This window comes from Oryctolagus cuniculus, chromosome 1, assembly GCF_964237555.1.
Source record: "Oryctolagus cuniculus chromosome 1, mOryCun1.1, whole genome shotgun sequence".
NCBI classification, from domain to species: Eukaryota; Metazoa; Chordata; class Mammalia; order Lagomorpha; family Leporidae; genus Oryctolagus; species Oryctolagus cuniculus.
In genome coordinates, this window is record NC_091432.1 from 206,232,161 (window position 1) to 206,246,368 (window position 14,208).

Genomic DNA, 14,208 nt, shown 5'->3' on the forward strand with positions numbered 1-14,208 from the left:
GTATTTAATTTAGGTGACGATCATAACTTTTCCACTGGGACCTCTCTTTGTCTAGCCTATGTGTTGGGCTGCTTTTAAGATGTCACATTATCTTCATGAAAAGTAGTGGCTGCATTTTCACAGAAGTCATTTTTCAAAGTTAAATCTCTTAGTTATTTCAACATTGCTTCTTAAGAGCTAAAAGAAATTAAAACACGTCTTTATTTTAGGTTCCTTATTAAAAGCCTCATTTTCTCAGGCAAATCAGATTGTGTTTGAGTCCCTGGCTCAATAGAAATGGTCTCTGTAGATACAGAATACATAATCTGAAAGACTGGTTAATGTGAGCTCCTGCAAAGAGATAGAGCAGTTCTTTAAAGAATTGTTGAGAAGTCTGAATGAACAATATTTTCATTAAAAGACTAGCATTCCTAAAATTATTTAGATCCAGTTTATAAAATATGCGTTTAGAGCCATGTCCAAACTAAAAAAAAGAGTTAAAATTCTCCATTCTACCAAATAAATTTGACTTGTAAATTTAGTACCAAACAATTTGTTTCATAAAGGAATATTATTTTAAAATATCTTAGAGGGATAAAAATGTCTATTATGCATAAAGGTGTTTATTATAGGATATCTGACTGCTTTTTTTCTTTTTTTTTTCTTTTTAGAGTCAAGATAGTTTATTTCCTGATATTAAAATTGCTACCATCACAGACCTTCCGTCTTCTCTTTAACCTTTTGTTCCAAAGGCTCGCGGGAGTAGCTCCACAGAGCCTGTACCCTCCATGTCTCTGGCCCTTTCTGTGCCCACCCGTCAGCCTAAGTGTGACAGATTAATTAGCTTTGGGCCTCCAACCTGTGGGAGCAGGGCGGGGTGCTTCTGCTGAGCGCCTCAGCAGCCCAGGTTCCACCCTAGGCCACCGCTCATTAGTTCCGCTTGCTCTTGGCTGTTGCGGCTTTGGCGTCCCGCGTGCTCGGAGCATGAGCAAGATGCTTCGCAGCATCAAGCACAAGGACTCCGGGCAGCACCAGCCACAGGGCATTCATGAAGACAAAGCAAAACCAGAAGTAGAGGGGGTGGCCCAGCTCCGCATGCTGGAATCTGTCCCGTTGCTCCGTCAGGAAGTACAGCACATCCCCGTAGATCTGGCCCATGGACACCACGAGCTAGAGAACAAAGCGGAGGGGGTGCTGGCAGACAAAGGTGATCACCACCCACAGGCTGAGTGGTCCCCACAGGAAAGCTGTGATGGTCTCCATGCACACTGTGAAGTTGTCATCCAGGATATATCGGATGTCTCCTTTGGTCCTTTGGCATATTCTTTAAACAATTGTGATAAGAAGGCTTGATCTCCAAGAAGGACCTCATGGTAGAGACTGAACCAGCCCTCAATCACCAGGTGAACGAAAGCACACACTGCAAACCAGCACAGGGACAGTCGCCGCCAAGTACCCAGTGGGACGATGGCACGTGGTCACACCCAGGACCCCAGAGAGGGAGAAGAGGCCAGCCAGGATATGCCAGGTGGGGCGGTCATTAGGTACAAAGTTGTCCAGCCTCAGGTGTCGAGGCCATTACGGATGCAAGGGGCCGGCGTTGTGGTCATCATGCTTTGGGGGCTGATGGCTGTGTGCAGATAATCAGGGAGGAGAAAAGCGGAATAGAAAAACCTGCACCGTAAGCACCGAAGTTTCCTGACTGCTGTTCTTTCACCCTTGTGTTACACATGACATGACAGTACAAATTAAGTATACTGAGGAAACACATAAAAATTGTATTTTCAATAAAATATATAAATGTTGCGGCAATATTGGAACATAAAATATACTAATGGAAAAGTTAAAAATGGTTTTGAATTTGTTTTCACATTAAATTATGACTTAAGGGGACAGCGCTGTGGCACAGCAGGTTAACACCCTGGCCTGAAGCGCCAGCATCCCATATGGGTGCTGGTTTGAGACCCAGCTGCTCCACTTCCAATCCAGCTCTTGCTATGGCCTGGGAAAGCAGTGGAAGATGGCCCAAGTCCTTGAGCCCCTGCACCCACTTGGGAGACCTGGAAGAAGCTCCTGGCTCCTGGCTCTGGATTGGCACTGCTCTGGCCTTTGTGGCCACTTGGGGAGTGAACCATTTGATGGAAGACCTCTCTTTCTCTCTGCCTCTCTTCTCTCTGTGTAGCTCTGACATTCAAATGAAAATAAATAAATCAAAATAAAATATGACTAAAACTTATGTATTCAGGTAGATAATAAGAAAATACATAAAATGAAAACTGTGAATGGCCCTAAGTTTTTTTTCCTTATAAAAGTTTTGCTATTATGACTGAAGTTTTGTTACATTCTATGATATAAAGAAAATATTAACAAATAATGGGAACCTTCCAATAGTGCTCCCTTCCCTTTATTATTTGCTATCTAATAGGCATGTTTTAGTAATGACTAAACAGACGAAAAGGAAGATCTTATTGAATTTATTGGCTTGCATATTCATATACTGATAAATACCTATCTAGAGATAGATGATAGAAAGAGGATAGATCAAGCTGAGAAGTAAAATACAAAACATCCCAAATATTCAATAAGTGAGTTAAATGAGTTATATAATTTCTTTCTCTGTCAAACTTTATCAGGGAAATATTGTTATATTTATACAAGTAACAGAAAAGCATTATTTTAAAACCAACCATTTAGTGAGATTCTTCCTAAGAAATTTAGAACCCCAATTTGTAGGGTAAATTCATTTGTTAGAGCAAAAACATCACAGGTGGCCCTGGAGCTAAGGGACAGCTTGAGTTTTGGTAAAGTCTTGGCATCTGCAACTTGCTGATCAACATTGTGCTGCCTTGTAATCTTGTACTTATCTTTACTGGTGTGGAAAATCTCACCTCCCTGGTATCAGTGCTTCTTCAGCTTCTTCTTCTTGAAATAATCATTACTAAGGTGTTTTGAGATTTTCACACTGCTGGTTTATTGGAGGCGTTGATGTCAAATTTCTGGTGTACAGGGTACCTGAATGAAGGAAAGAGGTCCAGTCACAACTAGTAAGCCACTACTCCGCTTCTGCAGTAAAAGCTCACTCTTGTCTCTGTGGCACCCAGTGGGGATGATCAAAATGGTCAGTGGATGATCCTGGCTCTCATACTGACCAAAGGGCTTTTTGCCAGGATTCAAAATCGTTTAATGTGCATTTCAGTAGATGGCTTCTAGGCATTTTGGGAGAATTAACCCTTCTTAACCATTCCTATCCAGGGGTGCCATCCTTCTTGTCACCAGCCACTTGTCTTCTGACAGCATCAAGAACCTTCTTGTTTTAAATCCTGGGTTTAGGAGCTGCTATTTCTCCTGCACACGGTCTTCTGGAATACACTGCAGATCGAGTGTCTGCCAGTTCCTCTTAGGAGGACAGGGGTTTTCTACAGTGGGATTTCCCCTCCTTGGGAATTTTGTCCTTGAGGTTACTCTTTTTAACCTTACTGCTGGCATTATTGGGCTTCTTGGCTAGAGATTTCTTCTGAGTGCCCAGTTTCAGAGTGGGAGCATTTCTACTCACCAGCTTGCAAGATTGAGAAAACAACTTTTAAACCTTAGCTTTTTATATTATGTTTCAGAAGTTGTCCTCATGAACCTAGAGATCCGGAGGCAGTATAATTTACCTCCTCTAAAATCAAAGTCTTATTATTGGTTTGGTGAATTAAACAAGGGAATGATCAAGTTTAGAAAAAGTTAGAAATATTCCCCAAATGCTCACTCAAGAATAACTCTGCAATACACATTAGTGGAAGAGCGTTGAAAACTCTTTGAGTCAGGACACAATGGCATGGCTTTGATTTAAAGCTCTCGGCTCTGGCAAAAATTAAATTTAAGTTCATTAAACTAAGCATAGTGTGTTAAATGCAGATCAGCTCATTACTGAGCATCAACTCAATCATTGATGAGAGCTCTTTGAAAGACCCATCATAATAACATTAAATGTCATTTTATTACCAGGCAGTAACTGCCTGATTAAAATCTTAAATGGATGGGGGTCATTGAGAAGCCATATTGAAGGTATCTTCCAGCTGATTATTAAAGTAAAGTCTGCAGTAAAGGGAAATATTAATGAAAATGACTAATTTCCTTGCCTCAAATGTCTTTCACATGTGTCCTCGCCTTTCCATTTCCACATGTATACCCATAATTAAAGGCCTGATCTTCTCTGTTAATTATTCCAAGAGCTGTCTTAAAAATCTGGGCTTTGTGCTATCTGACCACAATTCCCTTCAAGTAAATGCCAAATAAACTAAAACTTCCCCAATACCCATTTCATTCAAAATCATTGGTAGATTTACAATGGTAACAAAATAAAGTTCACTTTATCCTAACATTCAAAGACCCCTTTAATATGAATACCATTTTCTTTTTTAAATCTGCAGTTTTTTCAAGGAAATTAACCATATATACTCATTATAGACTATTTACCTTTTTATATTTCTGTCCTTTCTGTGCATTGCTAACATATTTCTTGCTGCCTAAGAATATTTTTCCCATTACTAAATATTGAAATATTTACTATATTTTGAGTATTTGACTACTGATTCTCCTTTCCAGAGTTAATAACTTCCTCTATTTGCCCCGTATCATTTTGCTCTCATCTCTTCTATCACAACTGTTATACTATAATTTCTGATAGACTAGAAATAGGCTTACAAATTATAATATGTAATATTGTGTACTTATTTCTTTACTAGGTAATAAGTGTTGAAGAGTAGATTCCATGTGCTATCTGTTTTGTATGGCCCCAAACCCTTTGAAGTGGTAAGACTCCAATTTCAGCTTATTGAATAAGTTAGAGAAGTACTGTTTTATTATGGGCCCCCTCAGTGCCTGTCAAGACAGTTTGTCAACTGACTGCCTTTGTGGTGGTTACAAAAAAATGGGTACAGGAATAAGCCAGATTAGTCAGAGGTGAGGTGGCATTTGTCCTAGTGGTCCAGACACAAACTATGATACCTGTATCCCACATCACAGTACCCAAATTCACTTGTTGGTTCCAACTTCCTGCTAAGGTTGGACCTGGGATGCAGCAAGAATGGCTCGTGATTGGGTTCCTGCATCCATATGAAAAGCCTGCATTAGGTCTCTGGCTTCCACGTTTGGTACCCCTGGTCTTTGTAGCTTTTGAAGAGTGAATCAGAATAAGAATTCCCTCTTATTTCTGTCTTATCCTATGCCTGTCTTTTTCTATGTCTCTCAAATAAATAAGTAAAATTTTTAGAAAAAGTTATTTAAACTACACTTAAACTCGTCTTTCAGTTATATTTCTTCATTTATAAGATTTGGGATATATTATTAATATCTTCAGCAATATTTTCTTTATCTTAAATATGAATATAATTGGAGGTTCAAGAAGATGAAATACATAAGATGCTTGCAACATTGAAGCTAATTAAAAGCTTGTAATCTCTTTTTTCTTTTCCCTTTCACTTTCACACATAGTCTGGTCATATTTCATGTTAAGTTGCCAAAATTCCTCTAGGATTTTGAAGTTAATTATTTTCTAGTTCATTGACATCACTGTGAGTCACAATATGCTCATAGCATCTTTACAGAACCACCAACGTGTCTCATGAAACAAACATGATCCTCCACTATTTCCAGTGAATGCCTTTCTAAAATTATTCAAGACTGGGCCATGTCTGTTAACATTAAGTGTGAGATTGCTTTATGCACTTCTCAAGCTAAATGCTTTTATCTTTTATATAATCACATCTTTAGAAAGAAACAAATTGATAATAAAGCTATTAGGGGGATATTTAAATCAGAATTATATTATTTAGTTAAAAGATATATTTATTTGAAAAACAGATTAACAGAGACATTGAAAGAGGCAGAGAGAGAGAGAGAGATCTTCCATCTGCTGGTTCACTCCCCAAATGGCTGCAATAGCCTGGGCTGGGTCAGGCCAAAGCCAGGAGCCTGGAAGTCCATCCAGGTCTCCCACCTGGGTGGCAGGGGCCTAAGTACGTGGGAGGTCTTTTGCTGCTTTCCTAGGCACATTAGCAGTGAGCTGGGTCAGAAGTAGAGCAGTTGAGACTTGTAGCATGAATCCATTATGGAATGCATGTGTCCCAGGCTATGGCTTAACCTTCGGTGCCACCACACCAGTTCTCAGAATTAAATTCTTGATGATGATCCAGAACTATTTTGTGATTATTTAGTAATTCCAGCACTTCCCCACCAATCAACTCACTGCATAAGGATGAAAGTATGTTCTGACTGCACACTATTTTCCTTGTCTCACTTCCTTGCTTCTACCATCATCATAGAGAGGCCAAAATTTCTAATAGTTCTGAGAGTAAATGATTGTTCATAGGATTATTCAAGCAGTTCTTAGCAGCAAAAGAGCAGAATTTTCTGAATCTCAAAACAGTTCCCCCTTTTATAAAAAGAAAATAAATGTCCCCTTTTTGTGGGATTCAATGATGAGCTGTTATTTCACAGGGAAAGGAACTGATATCCAACAAAAGCATGATTACTGAGGCTTGGAGGGAGGGCTGGACATTTCTGTCAGTGGGGGATATATGGAAACTATTTCTATCCAGATGTTCATGACTCATGGTTATGTGAACCTCTTTGAGTATTTGAGGACTATGTTCCCTGCCTTTGGGAGATTAAGCAAATATTCTAGCTCCCTATTCATTTAGGCTCCTATCTTAAAGCTAACTACTCACTGGCAGCTCGCTTACAATGGCAAGACTTACTTCTAAGACATTATTGCAGCTCCTAAGGAAAGCTGACATGTTAACCAGAAAAAAAAAAAGCCCTCTGACTATTTGTGGGGTTTCAAAGACTGGTTAAGAATGCAAATTTATAAAAGCTGTATGAATTGTGAAATGAATATTAATTTGTTAAATATTGATGAGCTCACCCATGCTATCGACAACAAGAAATATTAGCATTAGAAAATTAATTAATTTGAATTCAATATGAATACTTACCAGGGTTTAATTAACATGAACTTCTGGGATATACATTTGTGAGTATCAAATGAGAATTTCCAGGGCCGGCTTGGTGGCTCAGTAGGTTAATCCTCTGCCCTGTGGCTCCAGCATCCCATATGGACTCTGGTTGTAGTCCTAGCTGATCTTCTTCCCATCCAGCTCTCTGTTGTGGCCTGGGAAAGCAGTGGAAGATGGCTCAAGTCCTTGGGCCCCTGCATTCCCGGCTCCTGGGCTTCGGATTGGTGCAGCTTCAGCCGTTGTGGCCACTTGGGAGTGACCCAACATAAAGAAGACCTTTCTCTCTGTCTCCCTCTGGCTGTCTGTAACTCTACCTCTCAAATAAATAAATAAAATCTTAAAAAAATTAGAATTTTCAAGACTTATATTACATTTTGAGTTAATTTTATAGTGCTTTTTTCCTAATAACTAATAATTGACAATTAGGTAGCACTAAATATATCAGAGAAGAGTGAGGTTACTTCTTTTTACTATGAAATATAAATGTCTAATGTATGTAAAATATTGAACTGCTAAGATATTTAAAATTATACTCCATTTTCTTTGCCTAATTTATCTTGGGTTATCCATCTTTTGATTTGAGAGTAGGTATCATAAGATAAACAATATGAGGCAAAAACTGTAGAAGGGCAAACTATGTAGCTTCAGATATTTCCCCTCCTCTCCCACGTAGATTAACTAGGTCTGTGGACCAGACTAGAGTTCTATTTAAAGGGGGTTAATAGATGTAGAAAGAGGAGAAAGAGAAGGTAGAAAACGAAGAGGAGGAACCAGAAGCAGTGACATCAATGGGGAAGCACATTATTTTACGTTTCAAAGGAAGAAGGAGAAAAATGAATAGATACATGTCTTGTCCTTTCAATAAGCTGGGGTAATACCTAAAATAGAAGTATTCAGTCATATCTACCCCATACTTAGAAATGTGGAACATTCTATTTCCTCCAGTAACCTGTTATGGTTAAACCCATGATTTTAGAGGAATAGAGACTGAAATTACAGTTTTCTGAGAGTCTAATTAGACTATCTGTGGAAGATGAGGGAAGGAGGTAACACAAGTGAGATATCACAATGACTTTGTAGGAATAACTACCTAGAATTCTTGAAACAATACAGTTGGAACTCAAGGGATTTTATGACACCCATAATCAACAATTTTCCTTATGCATATTAGTTTCATGAATGCTTGAGACTAGGATTTAATAAATATTTTTGAGTGAAATAATTGTAGACAGAAACAAATCATTTTTACAAGATCACAATATATTTATATGTAACCTAAATCTCGATTGATTCCTAGAAATCACTTAAAACTATATGAAAATATTTTATATATTTTAATATGTATCTGTAGTTTTGACCAGTTTCAAAAGTATTCATATTTTTCATTGTCACACATTTTATTAATCTGTGTTGAATGCATGGAAAAATACAGATTTAAACACAAATTTTAGAAGGAAATATGAAATGAAAGTGAAACAAAGCCGGGGCCGCGGATCAATAGGCTAATCCTCCGCCTTGCGGCACTCGCACACCGGGTTCTAGTCCCGGTCGGGGTGCCGGATTCTGTCCCGGCTGCCCCTCTTCCAGGCCAGCTCTCTGCTGTGGCCAGGGAGTGCAGTGGAGGATGGCCCAAGTCCTTGGGCCCTGCACCCCATGGGAGACCAGGATAAGCACCTGGCTCCTGCCTTCGGATCAGCACAGTGCGCCGGCCGCAGCGCGCCGGCTGCGGCAGCTATTAGAGGGTGAACCAAGGGCAAAAGGAAGACCTTTCTCTCTGTCTCTCTGTCTCTCTCTCTCACTGTCCACTCTGCCTGTCAAAAAAAAAAAAAAAAAGTGAAACAAATACAGTAAAATTATTACAATTCAAAGACAATGGCACAGAAAGCTATAATTTAAATAAATATATGCACACAAATATGATGTTAGTTTTTGAATGAAATATTTTGCTCTTAGATGTTGAAAGATGAGACTAATTGTTAACTAATAGTAACATTACTGAGTAATGATTGTTAAATATAATTTGCTTGTTTATTTTGATGATAGGAAACTGTTCAATTAATTTTGATTTCCCAATGGTAATAATATTACTCAGTTGATTTGGTCATCACTAGACTATTGCATACAATTGATGAAATTATCTTCTAAGCAGAGGATACCCTTTAGCGGTCCTTGGTGTCTCCTTTCAGAACATGCTTCCTCTGATCAATCATTTGGCTTCTCTGATGTCCATCTTACGGTTCAGTTTTATCTCAGAATATATCTCTTGTGTTCTTATTCTTAGGTCCGCACACTGCAGCTGACTGGGCAAAATATGTATGGCCCATGCCTTGGATGATGGGAAATATATACAATTATGCCATGTATTTCTTCCTTTTTTAAAAAAAGGATTTTATTTATTTGAGATGTAGAGTTAAAGACAGAGAGAGAGAGAGAGAGAGAGAGAGAGAGAGAGAGAGAGAGAAAGGTCTTCCATCAGCTGTTTTATGCCCCAGATGGCCACAGCAACTGGAGCAGAGCAGATCCAAAGCAAGGAGCTTCTTCCTGATCTCCCATGTGGGGCAGGGGCCCAAGTGGGCCATCTTCCACTGCCTTTCCAGGCCAAAGCAGAGAGCTGGATTGGAAGAGGGGCAGCCAGGACTTGAACCAGCATCCATATGGGATTTCAGCACCGCAGGTGCAGGCTTGCAGGGCACTATGCCACAGTGTCAGTCTCATCACCTATTTCTTTCTTTCTTTTTTTTGACAGGCAGAGTTTTGACAGTGAGAGAGAGAGAGAGAGAGAAAGGTCTTCTTTCCATTGGTTCACCCCTCAAATGGCCAATATGGCCAGCACGCTGCGCTGATCCAAAGCCAGGAGCCAGGTGCTTCCTCCTGGTCTCCCATGCAGGTGCAGGAGCCCAAGCACTTGGGCCATCCTCCACTGCCTTCCTGGGCCACAGCAGAGAGCTGGCCTGGAAGAGGAGCAACCGGGACAGAATCCAGTGCCCCAACCGGGACTAGAACCCAGGGTACCGGCGCTGCAGGCAGAGGATTAGCCTAGTGAGCCACGGCGCCGGCGCCACCACCTATTTCTTTAAAATAATTTATATCTGTTTCCATGAAGTCCCTGATCAGATATGACACATGGTGAGTCTTATGATTTTCTAAATGATACATTGTCTTAAAATATGATTTCTGAATGTATTGCTCTTGCCTTGTTGCACAACTTCCAAAGACAATATCCTAAACTATCTGATTCATGGATACATTATAATACAAACTGAGTGAACACTGCCCCTGGATTATATAATCTGTCAGTCAAGATCTTTTGCACGGGAAACATGGATAGAACTCTGAAAATATGGGATATTCTGAACAAAGAAAGAGCCAAGAAATACGTATATGTTCCAATATAGGGAGAAGTATTGTATAGCTACCATGTGTCATATAGGAATACACAGTGTTAAGATTTGTTTTGCTCATATGACCTACAAATTATATACTAAAAGGTTTCAAATTGTGAGTTATAAAAGTTCTTAAAGTAAACTTTTATGAGTATAATTACACAATTACACTGATTTAATTTTCTATAAAAGATAGAATAATGGATGAACAGTGAGAGAAGGAATAGACATAAGGAATCCATTTAGGAAAATGATTGCAAATTTTCAGGTGAAATATTGTGAAGATTTGAATTATAACAGAGGAAGTGGAAATAGAAAATGAATTATCTCAAGAATCACTGCAGTACGCTACAACCTTGGTCACCACTGGTGGCACTAGGCAGATCCTGTCCCGGGACAGATCTTTACCAAAAGGCGAGGTGGAGAACACAAAGTGGGAGCTAGAAGTGGACCACGAGGCTGCGCTAGAAAAGACCGTGTTAGAGACCTGTGGGGTCTGACGGGGAAGTTCTCAGAGAGGGTCCAGTCCCTAGCTGGAGCCACTTTTTTTTTTTTTTTGACAGGCAGAGTGGACAGTGAGAGAGAGAGACAGAGAGAAAGGTCTTCCGTTGCCGTTGGTTCACCCTCCAATGGCCGCCGCGGCCGGCGCACCGTGCTGATCCGAAGGCAGGAGCCAGGTGCTTTTCCTGGTCTCCCATGGGGTGCAGGGCCCAAGGACTTGGGCCATCCTCCACTGCACTCCCTGGCCACAACAGAGAGCTGGCCTGGAAGAGGGGCAACCGGGACAGAATCCGGCGCCCCGACCAGGACTAGAACCCCAGGTGCCAGCGCCGCAAGGCGGAGGATTAGCCTACTGAGCCATGGCTCCGGCTGTGGAGCCACTTTTGATCTCTCCCTCTTTGTGAATCAAAATATTTACGGGTTTTTCAGGGCAGCCTAGTGGACTGGGAACACTTCCTTTATGATCCCGTTGCTTTATGTTGTCTTTGAGAAGTTGCAAATGGAGAAACAACAGCCATTGCAGCAGAGAAAGATACTTCCAGGGCCTACCACAGGGCTGTCAGGTGCAATGCCAAAGACTCAACCTTCGCTTCCTAGAAGGACCTCAGTTAATTGCTGCGGTTGAATTGTCTTAATGGATGAAGTTTGAAATTCAGGTGTTTGAACTGCTGATTTTCTTTTTTAAGTTTGCATTATCTAAACCTAGTGGAGAGAATTCCCCTCCTTGGTGTTTCTGGGAAATTCCTGACTTGCAACTGTGCCCTCCCTGCTGGCCTCACTACTCTTTCTGTGCACCCAATGGCTCCCAACCAGAAGTTGTCCTATGCTATTGTGGGGTAGGAAATGATGCCAGTGGGGTGGAAGGACCCTTTGCCCACTGATAATAATTTTGATGTTTTTAAAAATGGAGATGTCCAGGGAGGGACATGCCCACCACATGCTACTGACAAAACACTTTATGGCTACAAAGTGGCCACTGGGAAGCCTGTATGTGTGGGAGAAGAGGGAGGACAACTACAGCTTCAGCCATAAGTTAGGATAATGAGGACTGAGGAGGCCAGAAAAGGAGCTCACTTCCTCTGCACATTTTGCTGTTGGATTTGTATGTGTTTAAAAATGTCAGTGCTCTCTTTTAAATAGTAAAAAGAATCCCAGCTTGGTGGAAAAGAACCATTTCATCTCTAAAAGACTTCTGTGGAAGTCTAGGTAAAGCATTAAAGAGCTTCGTGAATGTGTGTGCACGAATGTGTGTGTACTAAAGTATATCATGATGCTGTCACTGTAAAAAGGAACAAAAGAGAAAGCCCATTTTCATAGATGAACATAAGAAATTCTGTTTTGTGAATATTGAGCTTGAAAATCCCAAATGTAGTTATCAGAAAGAGTTGAAAGTAAGTGATTTAGAATATATATTTCAGAGTCTCCAGTATGAATCATTTATTAAGAATCATAATCCCATAAAACTAAATAAATGTTTCAAGTAAGAGTTTATATCTTGCACTTAGAAATTTTATATTTATGTGCTTTAATATAAATATAGATATCTTTTACCTTTCCACTAGTTTTCACTCACAATTATATGCTGGGTCAGGAAAATGAATACTCACATTGTTTATAACCTGAAGTAATAAAATAGCCAATAACTCATTGAGGAAACAGAAAACATGTGTAAACTAAGCCGTATCCAAGCCCCTAAATATGTGTAGATGTACAAAAAAGTGAAACACATTGTAAGGGCTACTTTTGCTTTCTCTTTGATGAAGTTTCTGTTAGCTGAACTGTCCTTCTCAACGGAAGGACTATTTCAGTCCTGTTTTGGCAACATAGTGTTAATTTTTAATTTCTTCATACATGTGGGCATCGCTTGCAGTAGGAGTAGGGTCCATGGGATTGGGTGATATTACTCATAAAAGGGAAAAGTTCCAAACTTTGGTCAGTTAGCATCTTTATTTTTAAATCATTTTCCTGCTGCCAAAATTTTTGACATTTGAAATGTGTTCTAGGCATACAGGGTTGAGTAATACATTTAAAATGTGATGTTAGCAGATAACACATTTTGTTTACACAAAAATAACAGCTTGACACATACAAAGGAGAGAAGGGAAGGACAGCATTAAAGAGAATCTTTTTGGCTGTGAGCTCTGTGTTATCCATTAAATTGTGACAGCAATTTGGAAAACATATAAGATTACCTCTAATTGCAACAAAGAAGGGAGGTCACACAAGTAAATGAAGGTTTTGCTGTTGGAGTTCTGCTTCTATTTTTTTTTCTGAGTTCATGCCCATGCTACCATACTGCTCATAAGCACTTGTGTAGATCGAAGATAGGCATTTAGCACACACCACCCTAAAAACAATACCACTTTGACATATTGATTATTTTGAGCTAAAGGTACTTGAAAAATAGTAGACACAAGAATGAAGCTCTGACCTCCCCTTTTCTTCCTGAAAGCAGGAGATGAAATTCTCATGTGAAAGATGCCCTCCATCCCAGGAAACTAGACACCGTCTTTGACCAGACAGGGGTAGTCAAGCAGAGGAAACCTGTACAACAGACATTGTTAAATAGGTATTATATTTTCTTCACATATTTATATTTTGATTTTATATTATTGCCAGTCATTTTAATTATCTAAATATAAGGATTTTATGTATTTCACATATACAATTTTAAGCACATAATGATACTTTCCACTCATTCTCCCTCCCTCCTCCTTCCTTACTTTATTTTTCTTTTATTTTTTGTGATAACATACTTCTGGTTTACTTTATAGTCACAGACTTAATCCTCCACTAAATAAAGATTTCAACAAGTAGAAAGTAAAAAAGGCCATGATTCCACAGGAGTATAGACAAGGGCTATAAACAATTATTAAATCTCAAGGTGTCAATTTCACTCATCTATATTAATTTTTTGTTTGTTTTTGAGGGTTTTTTGTTACTCTATATATTAGCTGCCACAAGACAAAGAAAACATATATTTGCTTTTTGGGGTCTGGCTTATTTCACTAAGCATAATGGTCTCCAGTTGCATCCATTTTGTTGCAAAAGACAGACTTCATGTAACCTAATTTTTTAAAATTAGGTTAAACAACTGGCACACAGGAATTGTGCATATATGTCATACCATGGAATGTTTCAATACATGTATATACTGTGTAATGTCCAATAAATCTATCTCATCAAAATGTTACCAGTTGTTTAAGATGAAAACAACCAAATTCTTTATTATTTCTCCTACAGAAATATACAGTACATTATCAGTATTATAATTAGTTTAGTGTGTAATTGAACATCAGAATTTCCTACTCCTATCTAACCATAACTCAGAATGCAGAAATCAA

General features: G+C 39.4%; 1 pseudogene; it reads right to left on the reverse strand.

Annotated features, from left to right (window-relative positions):
• Positions 1-659: 659 nt before the first annotated feature.
• Positions 660-14,208, reverse strand: part of LOC100340457 (3-beta-hydroxysteroid-Delta(8),Delta(7)-isomerase pseudogene) — a 54,993-nt pseudogene continuing 41,444 nt past the window's right edge.